The 25,477-nt window shown below is 51.2% G+C and overlaps 1 protein-coding gene across 7 annotated transcripts in view; it reads left to right on the forward strand.

Moving 5' to 3' along the window:
• The window catches only part of LOC133349435 (forkhead box protein P1-like), a 267,516-nt gene that overhangs the window by 68,645 nt on the left and 173,394 nt on the right, over positions 1–25,477 (forward strand). The window contains exon 1 of one of the 7 annotated variants that reach the window (XM_061562860.1): positions 5,273–5,486. The exons of 4 other annotated variants lie outside the window; for them this stretch is intronic. The gene's annotated coding sequence lies outside the window, so the exon portion shown is untranslated. Of the gene's footprint in view, positions 1–5,272; positions 5,487–7,989; positions 8,300–11,351; positions 11,491–25,477 lie in introns of those variants that run through there. 2 more of the 7 variants (XM_061562861.1, XM_061562862.1) reach the window with 2 other exon arrangements.

Below are 25,477 nucleotides of genomic sequence, written 5' to 3' on the forward strand. Positions count from 1 at the left end.
AGTGCGTGGAGGGGAGTAGAGTGAGATGTGAGGGGAGAGGTAGGAGAGTGAGTGGAGTGGAGTAGAGTGAGATGAGAGGGGAGAGGTAGGAGAGTGCGTGGAGGGCAGTTGAGTGAGATGAGAGGGGAGAGGCAAGATAGTGCGTGGAGGGGAGTAGAGTGAGATGGGAGGGGAGAGGTAGGAGAGTGCGTGGAGGGGAGTAGAGTGAGATCAGAGGGGAGAGGTAGGAGCGTGCGTGGAGGGGAGTGGAGTGAGATCAGAGGAGAGAGGCAGGAGAGTGCATGGAGAACAGTAGAGTGAGATGAGAGGGGAAAGGTAGGAGAGTGCGTGGAGTAGAGTAAGATGAGGGGAGAGGCAGGAGAGGGCGTGGAGGAGAGTAGAGTGAGATGAGAGGTAGGAGAGTGCGTGGAGGGGAGTGGAGTGAGATGAGAGGGGAGAGATGAGAGGTAGGAGAGTGCGTGGAGGGGAGTAGAGTGAGATGAGAGGCAGGAGAGTGCGTGGAGGGGAGTAGAGTGAGATGAGAGGCAGGAGAGTGCGTGGAGGGGAGTAGAGTGAGATGAGAGGCAGGAGAGTGCGTGGAGGGGAGTAGAGTGAGATGAGAGGTAGGAGAGATGAGAGGTTGGAGAGAGAGATGAGAGGTAGGAGAGAGTGAGATGAGAGGTAGGAGAGTGCGTGTATGAGGGAGTATCGTGAGGTGAGCGTCGTGTCCCCTCCCCACTACATGGAATGCGACGTTGTTATTCCGAAACAATGTGGATCCGCCGGACAAACAAACAAAACGAAGCCGGTGTCGCTCAGCCATTACAAAGCTGCCAAGCGGAGCGCACGGATCGCGTGTCCTGACGATGCTGTCGGAAATGCCGAACACGTTGTGACGGGGCGATCGTCGCCTTTGTTTCGCCGTCCCGAGGCTAAGTGACAAAAGTCACAACGCCGTGTTTTTTTTTGTGGGAGGCGGTTTGTTTTTTTTGTGTGTGTGTTTGCCGGATTATTGAACCGTGCGAGACGGCACATGCCCCCGTACAGAGATCACGCGGCTTGCGTTAACGATGCCGGAATATCGCGGCGGTCGGGACGCGTGACTCGTCGTCCCAGGGTTTGAGAGTTCAAATACTGCGTAGTGGTTTGCTAAAATCCATCATCATCATTCCTCTTGGGGGGGGGGGTGATAAAATACGGTTGCGTTTTGTGATAAGTTAGATGTGTTTGTTCCGTGGACTCTACTCGGGGTGGAATGATTCGCCTGCCTTGGCGATCGTATGGATTGTCGCATGCCGATTCGATTCAAGGATGGCTGAGTTTTGTTTTAATGTACATTGCGGTAAATGTAGCGGCCACTGATTGGCTGCAGAGGTCACACGAGAACCCATTACATACCACGCGTGTGAATTACGCAGGCGATATGATGCGTGTTTTTCACGAGCTTACTAATCGATATTAATCAAAGGAATGTGTCGTTCCATTCCTAGTAATGATTAGCATGGTTAGCTACATACGGTGCCATAGAAGTTCACAGCATGTTTGTTTACACGTATGTCTGGTTCACGTAGACTTAAAGGTATCTGGTGTTTGAACATCTTGACACCTCCAGTGTTATTGCCAGAAAGAGTAAAACATATCCTTGTTTTTTTCAACATTTTGCGATACTGGCAAAAAGGTCCCATCGATATACATGACCTCTGTTTGCTCAGGCAAACTTCCACGAGTCTCTTACGAGAATCTTTCAAGAGAGGGACACTTGGCCAATTCCATTCATGAGTGCTTGACTTCACGTGTGGGGCAACCAGAGTTACCTGGACCAAACCAACGCATACAAAAGGGCAACACTAAACATCTCCGCACAGATAGATTCAAGAATCCAACGCTTGACTGCCATCTCCTGGGCACGCCCGTCAGTTTGTTGTCCTTCCCCCGCACCTCCGATATTGCACGGTTGGTCCACGTACGGTGCGAAGGAAGTTCAACATACCTACAACACCTTTCGATTCACATGCAGCCTCTCATTCAACTACTAAACCATGCTGAAGTCAGCTTAGCTTCTGAGACCTTCATATACTGCGGGGCAACTGCCCCGACTGCCAAAGCTCTCGGTCTGCAGTCGTCCTTCCGACAGAGCAGCTGAGCGCAATGGGGCCTCTCACCAGCTGAGATTAAGTGCCAAGTCCCCCGTCCAGCACAATTGGGACAACCTACGGAAGGCGTGTCATGTGTCTCCTCGTGTGTTATGTTGGGCAGTGGTGGGTGTACGGACGGAGGTGGCGGGAGGGAGGGGGGGGCAGTGTTTGCGGGGGAGGGGTTAGGGTAGTGGGGGGGGGTAGGCAAGGCGTCCCCCCCACCCAGCTAGCCCCCTTCACTTTCCTCGCTTGGCTCAACAGAATTCCGGGGAGGTGTTGGACCGTGGCAGAGGGAGGCCTCTGACTCCGCACTCAATGGGTCGTTGTCGCTGGGCCGGGTCGATTGTCTAGCGCGAGCCTCCCCACGTCCAGTGCCCGTCTGTAGCTGGGTGAGAGCTCGCTTGCTTCACCACGCCGTTTGGTGGAGGGGGAGGGGGGATCACGGCAGGGGGAGTGGGTAACATTTTGACTCGCCTCTCACCAAGCACCTGACTTGGTACGGGTGCCCGCTGTCCAGCTGCTTGGGTGGCGCAGTGGCGAGATGTGAACTGCCACGCCTGGTGTACAGGAGGTCGTGGGTTCAACCCTGACCCTGACGCGCCTCGATGTTTGCAAGTTCTCCCCGAGGTCGCGTCGATTTTTTTCCGTGTCCTCCGGTTTTCCCCTCCACATTTAGAATCAACGCGCATTTAGAGCATTTGGCCGAGATACATTTCCAAGTGATAAGCCACTTTCGTTGATCTATCATTTGTGGCCAAGTGGTTTTTGCAAGAAAAAAAAACTATAGAGCTCAGTGGGCCTTAGCTAGTAAAATAAAAAAGCAAGCTACTCGAGTCTAAAATAAACACTCACAAGCCTCCTTCGCCTCCTGCAAGGCAGCGCGTCCGTGAGGAGACGGAGCGATGCGCTCGTGTGCAGGTGGTGCCGAGTGGATGGTTACATCGCAGGATCGTGAGGGGGTGGCAACGGTTGAGGAAGCCCTGCGTCCAGCAGTGGATTGATCATGGCTGATGATGATGAGAGACAATTTGAGACGACTTAACAGCTCTCTTTCAAGGGAGACCCGGGGCAGGAAGTTAAAACAGAGTAAAGAAATACAGCGCAGTCACAACACACTGGTGACAAATTATAAAAGTAATCGTACCTTGACATGCACGGCCATTGTTGTTGATGCACTGTTGGATGAGGGCCTCCCAATGCCGTGGGGGTTACGCCAACGAGCATACTTCACCACGCCGGTCACTGCCACTCGGTGAAGGTGGGGGGAGTGTAGACAATTTGAGCTCGCGGATTGTTCTGCACTGCCTCTGCCGACAGCGGAGCCGCCACAGCGGCCTATGAACACCACAGCGGCCTGTGAACACCACAGCGGCCTGTGAGCACCACAGCGGTCTGTTAGCACCACAGCGGCCTGTAAGCACCACAGCGGCCTGTAAGCACCTGTCCTCGGCTTTGTGGTCACCCCTCGGTGCACTACAACATAGGTCCCTGAGATCTGATGACTTCAGGCACTTTCCGGGTGAATTGGTCATCAATTCATAGCAACCACAAGCGAAAAGTTTCCAGAGCAGTAATCGTGACAACAAAACACTGCGGAGACTGATTTAGGATCAGCAGAAAATCCTCCGGAGCTGTTCCGCGCATGGCGGAGATACCGTGGCTGAAAGACGGTTGCGCCTCGCCGTCGCGTCCACTCTCTGTACACCGCATCGGAGATTTGGTTTTGGGGGGGGGGGGGGGGGCATGCCTTTAAATCGCGAGCGATAAAGGTGACAATAATCCCATCGCCACACCGACAACACCACGACGCACTTTGCTGTCCGTACAAAGTGGCGCGCGGCCGCGAGAAGTGGCTGCTCTGTGCCCACCTTTTTTCGTCTCTTAATTATCACTCGTGTGGCCCTTGCTCGGTTACGGTAACATTGGGGGGGGGGGGAGGGAGGGTGCGTTAGCACAGCTTTATGAGTTGAGGCCATGGTGGGAGGGGGGGGATATTTTGTGGGAAGGCGAAGAGGAAGGGGGGGGGGCACGGATGCACGGCGGAGGGGGAAGGTGGCGAGGTGGAACAGCTTTCATTTCGTCGGGAGGAAGCAGCACCCCGAGGAAGGTGGCTATGGCTGTGGCCGCAACGGGGGGTGGACCGGGTCAGCACGAGGAACTTTTGCGGCTCGTGCCCAAAACCCGGGGGCGCGGGCGGGGAGGCATGGAGCTCGGAGGATGTTCGTCAGTCAGGGGCGCACGACAGCAGAACGCGCGTTTGCCTGGTTGGGAGGGAAGTGTGTGCGGAGCGCGTGGTGTAATTCCAACCATCCCCCATCCTCCATCCTCTTCCCTGCCGCCCTCCCCCCCTGCCCAGTAGCAGCAGCAAAGACCCCGTTCTTGATTCCGCTCGCCCTGAGCGGCATCTTCCGCGCCGAATTTCAGCTCCATTAGTCGGAAAGCGCACGGCGCCTCCTGTAATGTGGCAGCGCGGGATTGATATACTCAACCGTGGCTTAATAATCAGCGGTGCCTCCGTGCGGGACCGGTTTTCATAAGTCACGAACGCTTTTGTTGACATTAACCCATTCATCTGCAATTCCGCCAATGTCAGGAGCCGAAACTGAATTTGACACCAGAAGCCGGCGCTCGTGCGTGCGGGCGGGCGGGCGGGCGACGGCGCGCGGCGGTTGCCACGACCCCCAGCCTTGTGAATGCCGCGACGTGGCTTTGGATTCTTGTCCGTGTGCAACACCGATGGCAAGTGCTTTTCGAACCTGTCCTGGGTATCGTGCCCTAGGTACGCTCAGCCCTCAACGAATACCTGCTACAGCGTGCGAGAAACGCACGCCGGCGAGGCAAAGGTGTGGTACTGGTCACGCTACCACCACCACCACCACCACCACCACCACCACAACCTCCTGTCCCACGCTGCCCCTCAATAGGTGCTCACTAACATAACTTACCTCTGTACTCCACGAGGCTACTAAATAGGGGATCTTTTGTCCCTCCTCTTTCTCGATCAGCGGTCGCTGTGGAATGCGTTTCGAGGGCGGTGTCTTTTTTGGCCGTCGCGGCAGAACTTTTGCGGAGCGGCAGCGGGCGGTAGCATCGCTGTCAGAGGCGGCGGTGGCGGCGGCGGCGGCACGCGGGGAACGAGCGCGGTTACCCTTGCCAAGGCCGTTGAGGGGTTTCTTTCGAGCGGCCCCTGCAACCTGATGGGTGGAGGGAAGAGAGGGACGTTCGCCCGCCGAGGACGCTCTTCTCGCGCCGCTCATCGCGAGGCCATTATCGCTCCTAAGTGGCCACTCGCTGAAATACGTCGGGGGGGACCGGCTTTTTCTTAAAGAGGGAGCCGTTTCAAGTTCCTGGCCGGCGGTGCTGGAAGACACGGTAAATAAATAACCCGCGCACAGCGAATGCATCTCCGCTCCGCGTCAAAGAAGGTGTGGTGCGTCTCTATTTGCTCGCACGGCGGCTGTCGAACAAAATCTTTTCGGGCGCCTCCACCCGTTCTGCTCCGGCGAAGTCAAACGATGCGAGTGGCGACGGAGGAAGCGCTCCGCTCTCCGATCGCCCCCGTCGCGTGGCTGCCTCTGCTTCGCCCGTCAGCTCGCTCGCTCGCCCGCCCGCCCGTCTGCTTCTTACCCGAGAGGTGCTCAGGGGCTCACGCCAGCCCCTGCCTGCGAATCGCTCGATTTTCGTAATTCTCGCCAGATTTTCTGTTTTTTTGCGATACCCATTTCTTTTTTTTTGTTTTAGCACGTTCTCGTTTTCTTTCCTTTCGGCATGAGTCGAAAATAAAAAACAATGATGGGCTGTCGCGTAAACAAGGTCACTTCCCCTTCAAGCCAGCAGAAGCGTGAGGTTTCCTGTCGTGAGTTGTTAGGGGGCGGCAGTGGCTGTGGCGGTGGAAGGGCCAGGGGCAGGGAGGGGGGTGCGGCAGGCCACGTTGGGCCATTGGGGGGGGGGGCGCCGGGTCGATGGAAGGAGGGGGGCACGGTGGGGGGTGGGGGGAGCTAGGGGCGAGGGCGCAGGGGATAGAGTGGCTCCAGGAGGGAAAAGGAAAACAAACTCGTCACAACGGATTGACAAATTCCATTAGGCCAAACAGAAAAAAAAATTCCATTTCATCACAGCTATGTATTGTTTACTTTAGCAAGCTAGCAGGGGCCGTGGACAGTGCTGAAATATGAAGCGGGCTCGCTCCCCCAGAGACTCTTCTTCTGGGGCTGTCTTAGGTAAAAATCCCACTCCTTCAGTTTTTCCAGCAAAGTCGTTCTTGTTTTGAAACCCGTGACAGTTTTTTTTTGTGTTCGTCCTCTTTCCTCCCTCCGTTGTTTTTTTAATTATTTCCTTAAACCATGAAGTGCGCTCTTTGAGAATGCTGCTGTTTGTTATTGCAGAATGAGGACGGCAACAGACGAGGTAGGGCTGCTGGGGTTGGGGGTGGTGGTGAGCACTTAAAGAGAGTTTGTACGGAGACAGTTTGGTTTGTGACTTAACAGACTGTCCTGCTGAACAAAAAAATAATAAGAGTAACATTGTCTTTGGGGGGTGGGCGACTTGGGATATAAGCATCATATAGTCTAGGTTTATATAATAAGGAATTAAAGCTCAATCTACCGCTGGATAAGAGGACCTCCCTACGTGGTGTTGGTCACGAGGGGGCGGGGGGTTGTGGGTAGTTTGGTGCAGTGGGAGTGGGTCAAGGATCGGGTCAAATGCAATCCAGTACCACCGATGTCAGCCGCGTCAGGGAACCGAACTCGGGCGGCTGCGTTCATGGCATAGCGCGCGAAACCGTCGTGCCGCCGGGCCCACCCCCGGTTTTGGTTGAGCAAAAATGTATCAAGAAGATACAAAAAATTAATCTGAATTCCAGTCGCTGAAATGTGGAGGTCACGCCACTGTGTTCTTGGCCACCTTGTGGACACGTCCAGGGGCTCGCGCCGCGAGGAGAGAGGCTCTCGCTGAGCTGTAGCGTCAAGAGCTCCGGCTCGCTGTGTCACCGTCTGTGGTGTACAATGCACTTTCTCGTAACAGATAAAGTGTCGGCAAAAATATAAGTCTGTACAAAGCAGTGAAGGAGGGGGGGGGGGGGGGACTGCGCTTACTGTGGTGGTAGGAAGGAGTTGGGGGGAGATAAATTGGGGGGGGGGGGGGGGGTAATTCCATGCCCTAGCTGGGATTCCTTCTTTACTCCGGACAAAAAAAAGTGTTAATTCTCTTGGATTTTTGTTAACTGTTCAGATACACTGACACAGCACTCACAAACTGGTCTCTCGCATTTATATATATATTACAGCTGTCAAAATTGCCAATTCTTTCACAAAAATGCGTCCATATTTCCGCGTAGAATTTAATATTAATTTCTTAAAAAATGTTTCCTATGGCTCTGACTCGTGTTCGTTTATACCCAGATTAATTTAACGCTTTGGGTAGCAGCGTCTTCTGTTGAAACATCTGTTTCCAATTATGCCCCATCCTCGGGATCCAAAGGAAGGCTTCACGAAATAGCATGCGATTATAAAATAAGAAAAGGATTGTCAGATCGGTATCTGAGCGGTGCACGCACAGAAGCCCCCAGCCCGCCAGCTCGGTTCCCTATTCTGCGGCTCGGCCTTCTCAAGGCGCGCGCGCGTGCGATCATCGGCTTTATGAGTCTGTTTGTCCGCACGAAGGTCAGACGCCTCGGGGACCTAACAGGACAGTTAGGCCTCTTAATTCAGTGCTCATAGCCACTCACACGCAAGGCGAAGGGGGAAGGAGGTGGTGCGTTGCGGGGGGGGGGGAAGAGGAGAGAAATTGTAGGTGGGGGGGGAGAGAGAAAGGAAGAAACGGGGGAAAAAAAGGCAGGCGAGCAAAGCTTTGCTCTGCGGCCGCCAACGCCGGCGGAGGTAAAGAAAGGTGCTCTGCGCGCGCGTGCGGCGAGCGCAGAGCGGAGGGAGGCTCGCCGCGGCCGTGGCGAGGGCCGAGCACGAGGTTTGCGGCCGTAGCTGAGAAACGCGAAGGCGCGAGAGAGATCGAGAGAGTGGCAGCAACCCCCCGTGTCACGGTGTTGCCAGGAGCCGCCGGTGCACACACTCCTCTCTCTCTCTGTCTCTGTCCATCTCCTCCGCTCAGCGGAACATGGCGTAGCAGCCGACCGACCGACCGAACGACCGAGGCAAGTTCGCTCAAAGCGGTCCGGGTGCACGAGGAAGGTGGGTCGCGCTGCAAATCGTTTGAAGTTCCGTCGCTGGTGCCAAAAAAGAAAGTGGCGAGCCGCCTTTTGCCAGGTTTTTTTTCTTTCGTGTGTGCACGCGCGTGCGTTTTGTCGAGCGGCTCAAGCACTGATATTTCTCTGCCCCGCAGCATTGGCATAGTTTTGTCTGCTTTTATAAACATAAATGTTTATTTTAAATTTCGTTGAATGCATTTAGAATGATATATATTTTTTTCTCCCCCCTCTTTTAAATGTGTAGTTTGCTTTGATTTGTCCATTTTGTTTTAGCCAGACATTCTTTCAGCATTATTCACTTGAATGTACTTTATTTGTTTTCTTGGCTGACTGACCCGTCTGCTTGCATGCCCCCAAAACTTACCGCAGCTTTTTTTTTGTCTCGGTTTTAACCCACCCCTCCCTCCTCCTCTCTCACCCTTCAAATTCACTGACACGTTTTTTGAACGTCGTCATTCCCGTCTGCCTGGGCCCCAAATTGCCTTGATCTGAAGCGGCGCTACAGCCGTCGCCGCCGTTCGAGACTTCGACAAAAGCTTCGAGGCTTCTAGGGTAGAGGTGTCAGCCTTTGCAGCCCCATGAACTATATCGTCATTTTTCTTAACGCTATTACCGCTTTCGGTTTGGTGCGCGCAGTCAATGCTGTGTTTACATGCATTTGTGTTTTTTTTATTCCGGCAGAAATTTTTTTATTTGAAAAGGTCAGAAAAATGCGCCTCTTCTCATCCCCCCAGATCATCTACCCTGCTGTCTGCTTGTTTAACTACGAGTCAGTATATCGTTCCCTCGATCTGGCGTTCTTTTCCCCCGCGCTCCTCTATTAACCTTCCTGATCTTCGGGTGTTTGTCATGTTAAGTGCTCTAAATTTTGCAAGTTGCTCTTTTTTTTCTCAGTCATCATTTGTGTCCTCAGACTGCCACACTTATCTCAATAAAAGCGATTACCCTTGGTGGCACAGAGACAACGCGCACACACCCGCGGGCGGGCGGGCGGGCGGGCGGCTCTCTGCGTACGCACGTACGCACGCACACGCGCAGACACGCACGGGCACCCTGCTTATCTCATCTCCCATCACATCAGTAAAAAAGAAGGTACTCTCAATCTGCCCGCTGCGTGTTTCTAATACCGCCGGTAATTCCCATTACCGATGTGACACGTTCACGTCGTTCACGGGCAGCACGCGGCCCTCCCCCCCCCCGCTCTTCTCGCCGTGGCGCTCGTTCTCCATCAACTGCTTCATCCCCCCCGCCCCCCCCCCGTCCGCTCTTTAACCCGCGGTATCGTCCCGGCTGCACGTGTCGCCTCTTTTCCGTGCATTTTTTGTTGCTGCTCCTTTCCCCTTTGCCCCAATCGCGGCTGCCACATGCGACGCGGGTCCCCCTTGGCGGAGACCGCCGAGCGCGCACGCGGTCGGAGCGCTTTCCGCGGTTCCCGCCGCCGGCTTCTGATTGCGCGGCGGCGTCGGTCTGATTTGCCGCGCGTCTCTTAGACCGCAGTCCCCTCGTCCCCCCCCCCTCCCCTGCCTCCCCCCCATGGGATCCCGTGGACAGATTTAATGAATGATATTTTAATGTACGTCGGTTCGCGTGTTGTGTGCGTGCGCGTGTTTTCCCCGTCGACGCGCGTGCCGTCGAACGATCCGGCTTTAAGCCGCTCGCTTAAAAGCACTTGTACTGCAAAATTATGGGGAGCAACAATTTCATTAGTGATCGACCACTACCGTGTCGAAACGATTAGGACAGATCCCTACAAAATAAGGGTCCCGGCGGACGGGAACTCGCGCGGCGGGCGTGCGATATTTAATCGAACATCGTCACCTTGCGGAAACTATTTGTGGAGCGTCGTTGATGAAAGCCACCGTTTGTGTGTTTACCAATGTATTTGCCTGTTTTTTTTCTAAGTGAAACAGATACAAAAATAATAGGTTTTAAAAATAGTAATGATGATAAAAGGCCAAAGTTTTTATTCGTAGATCATTTCGAATGGAGACCAGAGTTCATCGCACGCTCGTAGGCTTATAAATTAGACAGTAAATTATTAGGTATTCTGACAATTCAGAAATTAAATACGTACATCCATAGAAATTTATTTTAGTAATAAAATGCGGACACCCCAATGATATCCTGTAAAAATACAAATTGTACGTATACATTTAAGTTTACGTACATTTGTTTGCAGTTAGCTTTACTAAATCGCAATGATTTCAGCGTTAGAACCGGTTGAACATCAGGAAATTATGCTGCCGTTTCAGAGGCTAAAATGAACGCATCATCCATCGCTCTCAAAGTTTCCCCGGTCCACAAGTTCCGTTTGAACGCCAAGACACCCCTCCTCCCCCCCAGAAAAGAGCCCTTTTTTACCTTTCGAAAATATCCACCGATTAACTTGGACGATAAAAATCACGTGAAGGTCATTTTGCGATGGTGCGTACGCGTGGTGGTGGTGGTGGTGAAAAAAAAAACCCCGTGATAACCACACGCCACACACGCGGTGAAAAATTAGGCCGATCTCATGGCAGGGCTCGCCGGAATAATTACGTTGTTTCCCCGTCAAATTGATGTGTCCATTAAACGATGACTGATGCAGCCAAAGGGAGACTGTTGGCCGGCTACATAAATCGCCGCGCCTTTATAAGAGGAGCGGGGGGGGGGAATAAAATAATGTAAAAGGGGAGAGAAAAAATCACCGCGAGGAGAAATCATAAATAGCAGCCGGGAGTCTGCTGACCCGGGCAAGCATAGCCACGGCAAATTGCTTGACGTCAGGGTCTGGGCTGCCGGGGGGGGGGGGTTCCATGGCATTGGGGGGGGGGGGGGCAGGGAGAGAATGATAAAATAATTGTCAGTAGGGAGACGAACTTGGCATTCAAGGTGAGCGAGTGTTTAGAGGGACGTGGCGTAGTAGTGGCTCGGAGGGGTGGGCGGTCGTGCGGGCAGGCAGGCGGGCGGGCGTGAGCGGTGCACGGGGCGGGCGGAACGGGAAGGCGGGCAGGTGCTGATCCGTCGTTGAGTCTCCTTTGCGAGCGCTCTTCAGCGCCGTCCCGAGCGAGGGGGCTTCGGCGTGCGTCCAGCGGGCTCCGTCGCGACAAGCGTTCTCGGCCTCCAGGGCGTGGTGGGGGAACAAAAAAACAAAGTACTCGTCTCTCTTCCCAGCATGCCTCTGTGCTAAATCGGGTAAATTTTTTTCTGTTATAATTACTTTCATCCTTATCCATGCGAATGTGAAAGCCATCCCTTTCTCTGCGCGTGTACGTGCGCGCGCGTGTCGGCTGTAGGAGGCAAGTGCTGTTCGCGAGAATCTACACCGTGCTCGCTGACAGCACTTGCTCCTGCATTCTGTTAGGGCTATACGGGGTATCTCTGCCTTTGTAGATGCATGTTTAGAAGATTTTGATCGTTCCACGTGTGCGTGCGAATTACGTGTGCGCGCGCGTGTGCTGCTGCAGAGCTGAGCGGATACTTCTCCGATTTAAAAACATCAGTTCGCTGTGGGGTTATTGGCAAGAGGAATGCGAAAGTGCTTAACCTTGTTAAACCCCTTATTAACAAGAGCGCCGGGCTCGAGCAAACGGTTAATGTGCTTTTGACAATACACGTCCGCGCGGCAACCGAAGCCGACGATACTTTCACGTCTCTTTTAGGAGGAGCACAACCCGAGGGGCGGCTTTCCCCCAGCCGAGGCAAATGCAAGAAGTGTTTTGTAAAGCGAGGCGGCTGTTTGTGGACTTCGTTGTTTCGAGGCCACCGTTGAAGGCAAAGGTGTTTCTTCTAGATTTGAAGCTTTCGTGACTGCAAGGATTCATACTCTTAATTCTTTCGGTAAAGTCACGTAGGTAAAAAATTAAATTAAAATTTATAAAAATTAAAACAATAAAATCACGTGATTTATTGTTTTATTTTTATTAATTTTAATTTAATTTTTTTACCTACGTGACTTTACCGAAAGAACTAAGAGTACAAAGGTGTTTCGGAGCAGCAAATCTTTTGAGGTTCATTTTAGGCGGCCAAGAAAATGTTGACGTCGGCTTCCCGTGCAGCGAGATTGTCTTGTTTTTAAATAAGCGATTAAACTTGCGAAGCTTATCACGGCACGGGAACTTTCATTCGGAGAAAATATAACAGCACGAAGTATTTTCCTCCTAAATTTCGTGGCAAAAGAAATAATGATAGCTATACATTTATTGCGAAATCAATGAAGTGAAAGTTCGACGCGAGCGTCGCGTGCAGTCCGTTCATTAATACATTAAAATGTGAAGTTTAAACGATTCACATATGGTGACAGTTCGCGCACAAAACTTGATGGTTTAGAATGTTATTTTGAAAAACACAGGGTGGAGAAGAAGAACAACTACCGTATTGTGGAATTTTGAATGGGTACATCCCGACCGGCACATGGATTTTTCTTATTTTTTTTCATTGCTGATTTCCCCCCCTCCCCTACACCCTCCCACCAGCACGCTTCTCCGTCTCTCTCTCTCCCTTTTCCTAAATGACTGAAAGATAATTAATAGGCTGCTCCGTCAGTTTCAAGGGAACAGAGGCATGATTGGGTGAGTGGTGGGAAGGCTGGCGAATGGAGAGTGGCGTGGTGGGGAGGGGGTGTGGAGTTGGGTGAGCTTGAGGGAGAGGTGTGGTGGTGGTGGTGGGGGTCGATAATAATACAATCGAGAGGAGACCAGAAGCAACCTCCCTCCTTTCGGCTGTGCATGAATATTACCGGCCATTTCATCATCAGTTTCCCTCGCCACGACAGCAGGCCGTTATTTCATAATTAATACGCCTGCAGAGTAATGAGCTCCCGTCATTAGTGGAGTGGCAGGATTTGCTTGGACGTGGGGGCATTTTTTTTACCCCTCCTTCATCTCTTCTTCCCTCTCTCCCTCTCAGTCCCTTTCACTCCGCTGTGCTTCAAGTAATTTACACAGTGCCCCACGCTCTCTCCTCTCTCTCTCTCTCCCGTAATGGAACTACAGCGCGATAAAAATTAAACACTTTCATATTTCAAATCTCACACTGTTAAAGATCTGGGCCGTAATGCATTGTTTTAATTCTGAGTCTCTTTGGAAGCGCATCCGCGGCTTTGTGTTTTCTCTTCGGGTGGTGCCCTTTTTTGTTTGGTGGTTGTCGGTGGGGGGCCCGGGACGGGGGCGGGGGCGGTGACAATGGCCCACCGCCCCCCCTCTTTTTTTTTTTACAAAATCACGCATTTTCTTTATTACTATTATTATTAATTTCCATTTTTTTTGGCCCCGGCGTCTTTAATTACAAAGCCGGCAACAATTAGCTTTGTTAATTAAGAAAATTATTTGTTTCATACAAGAGGTGCCGCCACTTAGATATGCTAATTGCGGCGTAATTCGAATGAGAGCCCAGCTGACGAGGCCATTACGCTGCGCCGTGAGTGATGGACCAGCATCGGGGGCGCGTTTCCATTTGCATACCGCGCGAGCGCGGGCGGCGGTAAATTAAACCCCATAATCATCTCTGCCTCTTCTCCTCTCGCCGCTCGTTTAAACGGAAATTATTTCATGTTTGCTGGAGTAGCCTTAATTGGTAGCAAAGGCGCCGCGCGGCGCCTTGTGTTGTATGTGTGTGTGTGTGAAGGAAGCTGACGAATGCTCACGGAAACAAACAGAATTTTTGAATCCAGATTTCTTTTTTTTGCCCTCCCCCCCCCACCATCACCCCAAACCGACGGTTCTGTATGGTTAATGTATTTATTTATTTCCCCATGATTGTAAATGAACTGCCTTTGCCATTAAATTCATTAATTCTGCACTAAGTAAGTGGTGCGGCGCTTGATTTTGATGGCCAGGTTGAGGAGGAGGAGGGGGGGGGGGGGCAGACAAAGGGGAACAAGAATGGCGCGTGGGGCGTGCGATGCTCCGACTGCTGGCACGAGGAATATCATTCTGAGGCATTGCTCCAAATTAACGCCGTGTCGGGAGGTGTTAGATTGGCATTGCAAGGAAGGGGCCCAGTGTAGCCATTACGGCGACAATTTGAGCTATCATCGTGACACGCACAAAAAAAAATGCCGCGTACAAAATTGAGACACGTAAAGAACCGGCGTTTGTTTTCTGAATGTTATTGTGCTATTATTTTACGGTTTGTGATTCATATCTTTGCAGCTGCAGCATTTGGGTGCGTGGTTGATATGTTTGTACGGGCAAATGTACGAGCGCGCGCATTATTTGGTTCGCTTACACGTTCAAGTAGTACTCACATTTCATCGCCAACGCCGCACGTGATTTATTTGGCAACAAACAGGCAGCGAATTGACCTTGGGAGCTTTACACTTGAATAAAAAAAACAAATGCAATTCATATATATGACAAAAAAAAACATTTAAACAAAAATGCATTCTGAAAATGCCGAAATGCGCGTGGGAATTTTTGGGAGAAAAAAATACTGTCAATTTTGCACAAACGCTAATTTTTGTTACCTGATAAAAACTAGGTGTGTATGAGTGTGTGTGTGGTAGGTGTGAGTGTAACGTTGCTCTCTCTTTTTAATCGTAAATTATATTTTCTTTTGACAATTGTGCGGACAAAGTAATTGTTGGTAAAAAGAAAATGCAGCTACAAAGATACATTTTTGGGGTTTTTATAGCGCGTTGTAAAAGGCAATCGGAGGCGAGCTTTGGCCAATCACTCTTTAAAGAGTCCATTTTACTTCTAGTTAATAATCAAAGCAGCATTACCAATTACATCACAGTTCATTAATTAAGCGCTTAAATGTAAAACTGTCCGGCCAATTTTTTTTTCCAGTCGACAATTTAATGCAGGTTGTTAAAACGAGCTCTCCCCTTCCTCCCCCCCGCCCCCTTTTCAACAAAAATCTCATTTTCGGCACTTGCGTGCGAGCGATATCAGCCATTTGAAGTGCGCGCTTCCGCTAATGAAGGACACTCGCCAGGGCCTAAACGGCGTGCTTTAATAAGGCTGATCTTTACCTTTTTTGCCTGCTGGAAATTGCACAATATCAAAGTGGACTTCCCACGCGCACAGCGGTTCCCCGACAAGTCCCCCCCCCCATGCACCCCCCCCCAACAACAATAGCGGGCCACGGAGAGACGCTCGCTCTGGGTCCCGCCGTGCCACTCGTCGCCGTCTCTACCCCGCGCGCTCGCGCAAAATAGCAGTTAATTCTGCTCAGGGCTGAATGCTAATTAGATAGCAAATTAATTAGACTTTCAGACAGCTTAAAGGCTTTTTGCATCATTGGGCAAATTACGGGCTGTTGACTAATCAGCGTTGTAGTGTGTTTGTCGCCAAATGTTTTCAGATTTTCTTTTATTTTTTTTTACCCCCCTCTCAAACAACCCGTGCTTATGTGTGGGAGTTCAATGGAATCACAATAATAATAATAATAAAAGAGCTTATTATAAACAGGTTTTTTTTGTTAGGATTGAAACAGCTGTGCAGTGTTTTCAAAGAGACTCGTTTAATAATGAAAATAATGGTTTATGTTGTTGGAATAAAATTACGACGAGTTTAACATTTGTCACGAGCCGCGATTATCATTGAGCCTGATTTATAAAGATGTACACGCAGTAAATAAAACTTGTAAAGGCTTATACAAAATTTATGCAACGCTTATTATTTCTTAAGTTGTTTTAAATGAGACACAATTAAATAAATTCACGTCTTAATTTTTTGCTCATTTTTAGCATCAGTGTTATTGCTCACGTGAGGCGCTCTGTGCGATAAATAACGTCGCTTAATTGAAACGCTTTTTTTTCCTCCCTTTCTCTCTTTCCGGAATTGCACGGCGGCTGTGGTGTCTGCGTCGCGGTTGTCTCCACTGGACGGAGGGAAAGATAATTCGCGAGACATTCGCCACCTAAGCGGCTCCCACCCGATCCCGGCAACGCCGTGCCGGCCGTGCCAAGACGATCCGAACGCCCGAAACCACCCTCGATTGATAGTCTTCCCCCCCCCCCGCCCGCCCGCCGCCCACATTACGCGAGTTAAAATAACTTAATTTGCACGCGGGTCAATTTGATCACGAAGTAAGCCTGAAATATAGACGCGGGAAATAACCGCCCGGACTTCGCCGGCCGTAAAGAAAATAAAAGCCGAGGTAATATCACGGCGGCGCCTCCTCTATGTACTGCCAAGCCTCTCAAAAAGGTAGGAGTAAGTAATTTTTTTTCAGGGAAATGCACTATTTTTCTTCTTGACCGATTTGCCTCCGTAGTGGCCTAATTGGGTCCATTCATCTTGTCGGAGAAGCCCCGTGCGTCTCGCGCGGGCCTCCGACGGGAGGCGGGTTGGGGACTAATATTCGGCCTTATTTACCAATTCATTAAGCGCCACTGATGCGCGACTAGTGAGGGGGAACGGTGACATAAATCAACGGCCGGGGAAAGGAAAAAAAAACGAACGTCTCGTAATAACCGGCAGGGAGGGAGAGCAGAGGATGAGCACTGGTGGATGGCTCAGTGTTGCAGAGAGATGCACTTGAGGAGATGATGGCAGCAAGGGGAGGGGGGGGGGGTGCAGGCGGGGGCAGGCGGGGGCAGCAGCGGAAAGAGCAACAGGCCCGGGATGCGATGGAGAAGTGATTCCCCCTCCACGCGTCGTGTTTAGCGAATGCCTTGTTGTCATTTGTTCTCGACGGCAAAACACTGTGGCATGTGTCAAGTCAAAAGAACGAAGAGTGGAAGGGGAGGGGGAAATGTAAAAAAAAACCCGCTGTACGCGCGCCCGCACCGCATTCCCTAGGGCTGATGTTGCAGCTGCCCTTTTCGTCCACAAAACATCAACCAAGATTAGATATTTTTTATTTTTTTTTAGAATCTCTTTCTTTGTCTTTCGCCTCTGAAAAACCTTCCATTAAAATACCTCACTTGAAGGCATTCTGTTGTTTTGATTTAAGTGCTCTCTATGATGCCATGCGTAAATAAGCCGCACACGAAATCCGAGTTTTATTTTTTGCGCTCGCGTTTTGCGGGCCGGTGCGTTGGCGCTTGTGCGATGCCGTAACGAAGGAACACTTTATTTAAGAGCGGAGCCCCCCTCCCCCGCCCTGGGCTACCCCCCCTCCCGGCCCCCACCCCTCCACATGGTCCTCGTAAGGCGAGGAAGCCGCGCTGCCGACGCGTCTCGATAAGGTTTTCGGCGGCGAGCGCTCACCGCGCTTTGGCGATTTAACTTTGCGGCGTAGACTCGACCCGGTGGAATTAAATGAACGGATTCTTCATGCTCGTGCTTGTTATTCGTTCGAAAATTACATACTTTGCTAAGAAACGGCACGTGCGCGCGCACGCCGACTGTATATGGGGAGCGCCGGTCACATTTTTTGACGGCGGGAAGTGTCACATCGGCCGAATGCTCATTTTTTATTTTTTACGCTGACCTTTACGTGCGAAATGTGGGATATTTCAGTGTGCTCGTGGCAGACGCGACTTGAAAAGTGAAACCGTAAGTCTGTGTTTATATTTGATTATGCACCCCTTGCTAATTTAGAGATGGGTATATATTCAAGTCGCCCATGAAATGTTCGCGGTTGTGTCCGGAGGCCAGCGAATCACGATCGGCGATGTGGTGATACAGCTGAGTTGTGTGCATGTTGAACTTCTTTCGCACCATACGTAGCCAGCCGTGCTTGTCCGAGGTGCCGGTTGAGTATCAGCAGGGGGAATTTTCCCACTTCCTTCAGACTTAAGCTGCAGAGAGAGCACACGTCTGACATCGGGGTGGAGTGCTTCAAGAGAGGGCATCTATGCGCGTACGCGAGTCGACTTCGTTTTTTTGGAATGGCAATAATAAGTAAGGGTTCATTTTAGCTGGGTCAGTAGCCCAGATGATATTTCCACATCCGGTGCAGACCACGTGCAGTATACCTCTCGCTAAGGCTGTTGACGACCGCTGGTCACGCGTTCCACCCTCTCCGGGCTGCCAGCGACCCGGAAAAAATCTCGGTGAGAAATTAAGCCCGGATGATGAAGCTTGCTTCTTGTTCTGATCATCTGAAGCCCAAGATGAGGCCTGCACGAGGCATTAATGTAGCCTTGCTTAGGCATAGGGAGGGAGGTGGCTGCCTGTGTTAACCCGACGAATAAAAACGGGCCACGTGGGGGCCTTGGCCAGCCACATGTGGTGACAGACTTCAGACCAAAAGCTGCTAATTTATGACCGGAGGTAAAGCGTCTTTCTCTTTATCACCTTCTCCCACTCCTCCTCGACCCTATTCTGGAGTAGCAGTTTTATTTATATATTTATTATATCTCTCTCTCTCCCCCCCGCCCACCACCACACCATCTCCACCTATGTGTACAGAAAAAAAAAACTGTGTTTAATGCCACGACTGCAGTTGTGTTGTTACTTTAATTGGAAGTCCTACGCTAACGATAGCACGTGATGCGTCTCTTATCGGAGACAGGCCCGCTCTGCCTTCGCTTGCCGCTAATTACGTCTCTTCCCCCCACCGCTGGTGGTAGTCCCGCCACCGCCGCCGCCGCCACCGCCACCACCACCACCGCCACCACCACCAGTGCCTTAATGCTTACCCGGGATGACGGGCCCGGCCGCATGTTTAAACAAAAATAACAGATAGCTCGGGAAGCCTTTTCAACGCTCGTCCCGACACTAATACGCACGTACGTCCAGGGCGATAAATTATGCATTGTGCCGGCCGGGGCCTCTCTGCCGGGCAGGGAGGCATGGGCGCACATCGCCGCGTTATTGTCGCACAAGAGACAAATGGAATTGAGGGGAGGGCCGAGTTACAATGAGCGATCGGAATCTCTTAATGGCGTGCTGAAGTTGTGGATTGGAAATGACCGAAGTCCTAATGGAATTTGGATGCGATTTTGACGCTGAGTCTGTGTTTGTGACTCAGTGATCTTGGCATTTGGAATTAAATTAGACAACGGAAAAGGACAGGTGAAAAATGGACCGGGAGGCAGGGGAATTATGTATTGCTCGTGCGCAGGGTGGTCAAACATTCGCGAGATTTTGGATATTGAATTACGCACGTGCACGAACGGCTTATGTGCAAATTTCCATGACATGTCTTAGATTGGTGGCCATTAGCAACCAACTGCAGTTAGTGTGGGGTCTTCTCCTGTAGGTCGACTCAGCCTAAACTGAGCGCCCGCTGCACTGTGCTGACCATGTGCACGATATTGGCTCCTTCCACACCCCTGCTGACCTGAATAGCCGCTTGCTAACAGCACTCGCCCACGCACTCTATGCACAAGTGTATTTATACACATTTAACTCGCTATAATGAACTATTTTTATTTTACCAGCTAAGGCCCACTGAGCTATGTAGCTCTTTTTAAGAAGCGACGTGGCCACAAATGAAAGCTCATCGAAGTGGCTCGGCACATGGAAATGTATTGCAGCTAAATATTGTAGACGCACGTCGATTCTAAGTGTGGAGGGAAAAAAACGGAGGACCCGGAGAAAAATCCAAACGACCACGGGGAGAACATGCTTCTTCCACCTATACAGGCGTCGGGATCGAACCCACAATCTCCTCCTGTATACCAGGCGAGGTAGTTAACATGTCAGTATTCACTTACACAGGTGCGTGTGGAGGTTTTGTGATTTGGGAGGGAGGGAAAGCACGAGGTCACGGCAACGATACGTCACCTTAACACAATTTGACTCATTAATCGATTGCGCGGTTACGGGCGTTTAATTATTTATTTATGTTGCCGTTCACTTTTTTCCTCCCCGTTTAACAATTCCGCGAGCCGACGGTCGTCTCCCATCCCTGTAGCGGATCGTCGCGCCTTTGTCTGCACGCGGCGTGTGTTCGCGTTATTTAGCGGGCAGAGCGGCGGGAATGAGCGCGTGTGTCTGCAGTTAGATTTCGATGGAGGGCACGCTCCCCGCAGCGTTGATAGGAATCGTTGAGCTCGGTTTCCTCCTTTGTGGTCATCGTCACCGTATTCGCGTCTCCACACGTGTCATCGTTTTCCAATCCGACACCTGCATCATCATCATTGTCGTCGCCATCAATATAATTGTCATCATCTTCATCACCGTCTGTTTAATACGCACATACATATGCATTCCATCATCATCATATACTTATTCTAATAATTGCAATAAATAATCATCAATGTTAATGTAAACCATCATCTGAATTGTATACTCCTACGCGTGCATCGTCATCATCATCATCATGAATTTATTTCTACATTGCCTTTTCATTGGGGTTGGTATTGATGCGTCGATTTGTCGATTAAAATAAATTCTTACTTTCGCCAAACACAGCATCAAATCATCTGCGTGTAATTGATTTTGCACGGAGTATGCAACTCATATGCCAGTGGCATTGCTCGTGTTGCATTTAGGCTAATGTAGCGGCAAATGAAACTGTGACGCAGGGCGACATTGTCATACCTGTCAACCCATACGCTTTATCCTGTATTCTTGTACAGGGAAATTGAGTTTTCAGGTCCATACGGCGTACAGCCGTTTCAATACGGGCAAAAATGTTTCGTCTATTTGTTTGTGTTTCTCCCTTGTGATGGGACTTTCTGGATGAACGTTGAGATTCAAAAGGGCACAGGATGACCAATAAGGTCTGAATTGGTCTGTAATTAGGTAGGCAGCACTGATAAGGGCCTGACAGGTGTGATTTGTTTCAGAAACACCTCGAACGAGTTGGTAAAACCGAGGCCAGAGGAAACTGACGCTTGAGTTGAATCGCGGCGCCTTTCATCGCGACGATCCATCGAGTCGTCGGGTGGCGGCGAATTGCGACGCGTCTGATGTGTATCAAGTGGTGGCGGAGTGATGAGATGGGCCGGTGCCTGTGCGGAACGTTGCGTCGCGGGGGTTGTGAGTGACGTCGACAGTTTTGGGGGGGGTGGGCGGTGGGGGAGGAGGGAGGCCTTCATCCAGCAGCGGATTGTGTGAAGGGCAACAGCCTTGGGTGCTGCACTCAGCGAGTTCCTCTCTGTTTTAGTTGTCGCGACGTGAATGTGGGGTTTATGTTCGGGTCATCCGTAAAGCCCCAAGTGTTTTTCTGTTTCCCTTCTCGTTCCCTATGTTTTACTAACACTGAGATAGATAAACAGATCAGAGCACAGAGAAAGCCTCGGACTTAGGGTATATTAGATAACTATAGATTGTATTAACTGATTTGCTGGTTATATGCTGGGCACATGGAACACATGACCCTCCAAATTAGAAGTGCTTCGATGTGTGGATTTGTCGATTTAAATATCGATTCTAAAGCTCGTGGCCCATGCGACGAATCGCGCGTGTAAGAATCAACAATATTCTCTTCCGTACACGTTGTGTGAAATGGGTTCACGTCACCCCTGCAGCTCACAAGAGGCGCTACCATTCACCACGAATCTTAACAAAATAATCGATCCTTGATTCGAGTCGATCATGGCCAATTCACCAATTACCATTTGGATGAATCATTGGCCCTCTTTTCAAAGCACTTGGTATTGTGCAACGTGTTATTTATATACGTATATATACACACACACATGAAACAACACATCGTTCATGATCGCAGTAGACATTGGAGGTAGAACAGGACTTTGGCGATTGTGAGAATGGGACGTTGAAGGCATCCCACCGGCATTGTGCCATCGTCTAGTGGGAGGTGTTGCATGAAATGGGTCCCGTGTTACGTAGAAGATGCTTCCTCTTCCCTTTCGGGGGGGACGGTCATAATGTTCCAGGGAAGTGGGCTTGAGCGTGAAGCTGAGCCGAAGATCCACATTTCTATACTTAACCAGAGCAACTTGCCGCCCGAGTGCAGCGGTCTGCTCACTGGACTTGCAATCCGGAGGTGGCCCGGTCGATTCGATCTCCCGGGGCGGCAGTTGAGACGATGGGGCAGGCTCTGTTTAAATCCTCCTCTGGCCTCCCGGCAGTGCGAATGGGGTGGTATCCTGCAGCCGGTCGATCGGCAGGTCCGCGTGCGGGTGTGATTAAGAGACATGTGGCGAGCGTGGAAGAGTAGGCGAGGCGAGCGCTCCAAAAGCTCCCTCGGGCCAAAGTTATTTCTCCGGCAGTGGGGTGAGCTGGCAATTGCTGAGCTGCGCCTTTGCCTCCGCTTTATTTCTCAAGACTTTCACACCGCCGACCCAACCGAATGGAGTAAAAGCACAAAAGACTCGCCTTTTTCCGGCATCACATCCACACCGTTCAAACGCTTCTGCCGGTGCGGCAAGTGCAAGAGCAATTTAAGCACATCCCGCGCGTGTGTGTGCTGCATGTGGGTGGGGGGGAAAGATAGTTTGTTTCGTGAAATAATTTTTCAACTCTAGTCCCCCCCCCCCTGAACCCCCCACGTCGACCTTGGGACTCACCCGCTGATACTACTGCATCCCACAGTGTAATTTAGCTCCTAATACCAACGCCCCAGCCAGGTGTTCATACCACCCAGGGGGCTGGTCTCTGCACAGAATCCACCTATCCATCGCCACATTTGGCCAAATTTCAGGGTGGCAGAAACAACAGGGCTCGGGGTAATGGTACGCTATTGAAGGCGCCTCCTGCGCCTTAATTCTCGAGGCGAGGAAGCTGTAAGTTTGATGAAAGTTAAGTGTCTACTCTTAGGCCGCTACCGAGAGTGCTAGTTCATAGGTGCTTGGCATGAGTATTGTATAATTCCATAATCAAGTGTTAGCAAAGACACTCCAGCCAGCTACCGTGCGCACAATCATGCTATTACGTGCCATTATGCGGCTACCGTCGGCTGCGTGGAATATGCACCCGTGCGTGTAAAGCGCCCGCGGTAATTGCGTGTTGTTATTTGAACGCCCGCTCATTCCCTTTGCTCACTGCGGTCCGACGGTGCAGTTTAAAGTCCCGCCGCGTCCTAAACGTCTGAAGATTCCCTTCTGTTTCGATGCGACTGCAAAGCCGAATCGGACCGTGTCACAAACACCGTAGACGTTTACAAAAAACACAACAAAGACAAAGATCCCCCATATAGCCTGACCAGGCTGTTGGGGCAAGCGCTGTTAGCGAGCACCAATGAAGGCCGGAACGGCACACGCGCGGCCGCCTTTGTCTCCCGAGTGGTACTCATTTGAGGCTGTGTCGACCTAGGGGAGGCCCAGCACCGGGTCAGATAATCGTCACTGGTGTAGGCTGTGAGCGGGAATCAAACCTGTGGCCACCAGATTCGTAGCGTAGCGCAGCGCCGCAAACCGCTACACTACCACGCGTCGCGCACGCAGATTGAATGCACGTGTAACGCGATAGGCGCTGACGCTTAAGCGACGCGTCTCTGAAGGAACCGGAGCGCGAGGGTATCGGTCCCCTCTCGCCGTCGTTGGTTAGCGCGACGCGGCGGTGGCGGTGGCGTCAGCGGCGAATCCTTCGCCGTGGGGCCTCTGGGTTTGGCCCCCTGCGGCTTTAAGCGCTGCGATCACGACAACGGGAAGACGTCATCTGCCACCACTGTTCACGGGCCGCGGCCGCGCTCCCGCCTGGCTGATGAGGTCAGAGCGAAGAGGTCAGAAAGTTTGTCGCGCGTTCGAGCCGCGCGCCGTCGGTTTTCACGGTTACGGTGGTGGCTGCAGCTTTTTGATGTTGTTGTTGTTGGTTGTGTCAAATTGAAAGCCTGGGAAATGGGGAAGGGGGGCACGCGGGGTTGCGCTGTCTTCTGACTGTAACGCCTAAGTGACTTCTATTCAATATAAACACAGTCGGGTACAGTTATACAAATCTTGGCTGATCAAACACAGGCTTAAAAAAAATAATCTTGTTGATTCTTTTTCACCGCGCGCCAAAGAATACCGGACGACGGACGGTTAAATAACGGTCGGCTCGCTCGCTCGCTTGTGCCTCCGCCAAGATGCGCGTGTATCTCGCGCAGGTAAAACACCGATGGGAAGTTTCGCGAGCCTTCACCTCCTCCTCGTACTGACAGAGGTATTTATTTTGTTCAGACGATCCAGCCTCGTCTCTCCGCTGCGGTGCCAGATGTTTCTTTTTGTATCCTCCGCTTGTGTTGCTTGGACTCTCAAGGGTTGAGACAAATTAAGTGCAAACATCAACTGTGTGGTCACGTTGCTCCTCCTGTAAACCCATCATTGGTCTCTGCGTGAATAACTGCTCAACGAAATGCTTTCCGGACGAGACAAAACTGGAATATTTCAATTAAACGTTTTTTTTCCAGGCCCACTGAGCTGTATAGATTTTTTTTAAAGAAGTAACCTGGCTATCACAAATGATAGCTCAACGAAGTTGCTTATCATGTGACATTTTATGGCAGTCAAATACTCTAAATGCATCTTGACTCTAAATGTGGTGGGAAAAACCAGAGGACCTGGGGAAAAAATCTATGCAACCTCAGTGGAGAGAGACATGCATAATCCAAACATCCAGGCGTCGGGTTCGGGATCGAACCCACGACCCCCTCCATACCAGGCGAGGGAGTTAACATCGTAATAAAGAGGTGTATAATGAGATCGCCGCTGTTAAGAATTTCCCTTTGTACGATCGTTGCGAGCGACGTTTCAACTGGGGGCGTGGTGGGGCAGTGGTGAGCACGCTGCGCTATGAACCCGGCCACCAGAGTTAGATCCCCGGGCGAAGCTAACATCAGTGGTGAGTGAGATCTAAACTGGCCCTTGCCCCTCCCCAAACCCCTCTCCAACCACTTCACCGATCCGCACTGACCAGTGTGGTGAAGTATGGTCAAACGACCTCCGGGACCGACGTGGCATGGGGAAGCAGTGGATTTGTGATGAATATGACAGGGCTAAATGATTCTGGCTGATGCGATTATGGTTCTCAGTATGGCAGTGGAGCGTAGCTAATGCACCGTATGGTTTAGAACAGTGCTATTGCTGCAGCGATTGAGCCGTCAACGCGATGCAAACTGCGGCCCTGTAGCAATCTTGCCACCACCACCATCACCACCACCATCACCACCACCAGCTTATCCCAACTGCCTATTACAGCCTGTTGCGGTCTGCACTACACGTAGAAGGTGCGTGTCGCAGTAACTGATTCCACTCTAATTGAAGCGCATTACAACGTGGCCGTACTCTCCGTGCGGCATTGGCGGCGCAGCGCAACATTGTTCGGCTATCGAATCGCGCGTGTATGGGTGATCGATAACCGATCTGTACGTTCTACGTTATTGGGTTTTCGTGACCCCTGTAGCTGGTGGAGGACGCCACATTCAGTGCAGTGTCAAAGTGCATTTCAAGATC

The sequence above is a fragment of the Lethenteron reissneri genome, chromosome 30, assembly GCF_015708825.2.
Source record: "Lethenteron reissneri isolate LAM-NWPU_2019-01 chromosome 30, ASM1570882v1, whole genome shotgun sequence".
Classification (NCBI taxonomy): Eukaryota; Metazoa; Chordata; class Hyperoartia; order Petromyzontiformes; family Petromyzontidae; genus Lethenteron; species Lethenteron reissneri.